At 36.3% G+C, this 1,807-nt stretch overlaps 1 long non-coding RNA gene across 1 annotated transcript in view; it reads left to right on the top strand.

The window, feature by feature from the left end:
• LOC107591956 (uncharacterized) overlaps positions 1–1,658 on the top strand; it is a 3,324-nt gene extending 1,666 nt beyond the window's left edge. Inside the window, exons 3-4 of the long non-coding RNA XR_001609931.1 lie at positions 1,209–1,335; positions 1,547–1,658. This is a non-coding gene — a long non-coding RNA (uncharacterized lncRNA). The remainder of the gene's footprint in view (positions 1–1,208; positions 1,336–1,546) is intronic.
• The last annotated feature ends 149 nt before the right edge of the window (positions 1,659–1,807 follow it).

The raw sequence follows: 1,807 nt of genomic DNA, 5'->3' as shown, positions 1-1,807 counted from the left end.
GACAGTGTTGGACGAGAGAGGACCAGGCCTGGACTTTATTTTGTGCTTTATGTGTGGCAGTCGTCCGCGAGGGGCTGCCGCTTTACTTTAAATGTTCGCCGGTTCCCGGCTCCTTCTTCCCGTGAACTACGAACTTTGTTACAATGTTAAACATTGGTAAGTAACGTTATGTATTTGTAATATGTCTGTGCATTACTGTGACAAAATTGATCTGATTGACCCCTCTGGGGTCTGGGGCCCTGGAGAAGCTTTGTCATGCCCTGACATTTGTGGGGGTTTTCAGTATCTTAAAAACATATTAATGTCTAAAGTCTGATAACACTGTATTTAGCACAAACTGGGGGCAGCATGAAAGTACATGTTTGTGTTTTTAAGAAAACAATGTTTATGAGTGGTTAGTGAAAACAGAGACTTTTGAGAACTGGATGTGGTAGACTAGAGTTTTTGCTACAAAATGATGTGAGAATTATCATGTTCACTCGTTCACAGAAAACAGTATATTGATTTAACATTTGTAAAACATGTTTTGAGATACAATGCCCTTATGCGAGGGAGTGACAATGTTCATGAATATTTATGAATATTTAGTGATTCACACCTGAGAGACAAAGGGCCCTCCCATAATGGCCATCAATATGAATGTGACTGAGGCAGGTAAGAAGGAGTGTGAGGAGAGACAAATAATAATCAAAAACCCACATTATTTTAATTTTATTTACAACATAGTATAATAAAAAAATATACACAGGGAAGGTCATTGACACATGACTGACTGATGTGGAATTACAAAATAAGAGCCCCCACAACTTCCATATATTTATGAAGATGTTCATTTGCTGGGGATACTAAAGATACATTTGAATAGATTTGCATTCACCACAGGGGTACACCATTTTGGGAACCCAATAGGCATGCATACACTGAAGTATTTAAAAGATGTCAGTATGTCATATTGCTATTTTTCCCATATCACAAGTAATTACTGACCAGGAGGCCTAAAGGTTAAATTAATCAAATCACAATTGATGGAAATTGATGTATGACTTTAAAGTAATACAATTGTTTACATTCTGGAATCTAAGAGTAAAAGAAGACTATACTAATTAAGTAATAATAGTTATACATTTGGAATAGACTAGTAATTTGATTTCAGATTTTAGGCACTTTGTTCCTAATTAATAAATATTAAAATTATACATCACACCCAGTGAGTACCTGCAAATGAGGAGTACGTACCATGGAAAAACGGAGTGGGTGGATATACAGTGGAAAGGAGGAGTTATGACACATCCAGTCCAACAGGATGGCAGTAGCTGTGGGGTCATTGTCGTCTTGGTATGTGAAGTGTACTGTAATACCTTCTGTTGTCTTCTCTGTTCTCTGTTCTCTTCTTTATATTAAGTAAATGTTTCTGTTCCAATGTTTTATAGGACTTGACTGTACAAAATGACAAAATAAAAAATATTTGGGGATTTCCAGTTAGGAAAGCTGCCATATGCTGGAGTCTGACACAGTACATGATGGTCTTATATCATTTATATTTTAGATGGCAAGGGGAATAATGAAGGCATTTCCAGCTGTTCCCATTTTACATTTAGGAACTTCCAGAAAGGAAATGGCCAATGAACGGAAAATGATGGCTCTGCAGATACTCAAAGCATCAGCTTTGTAAAGCAACTTCTTGTCTGCAGTGTGCTGGAATATTTAATAAAATGCAGCTTTTCAGATCTGACTCAAGTCAAAATTCAAATACATAAAGCAGAAGTCAAGTATAAAGTAAAACAGTATTAGAAAAAATATTTGGTAA

This window comes from Sinocyclocheilus grahami, unplaced genomic scaffold (genome assembly GCF_001515645.1).
Source record: "Sinocyclocheilus grahami isolate Dianchi unplaced genomic scaffold, SAMN03320097.WGS_v1.1 scaffold148.1, whole genome shotgun sequence".
NCBI lineage: Eukaryota > Metazoa > Chordata > Actinopteri > Cypriniformes > Cyprinidae > Sinocyclocheilus > Sinocyclocheilus grahami.
This window is presented reverse-complemented; position numbering and strand designations above follow the sequence as displayed.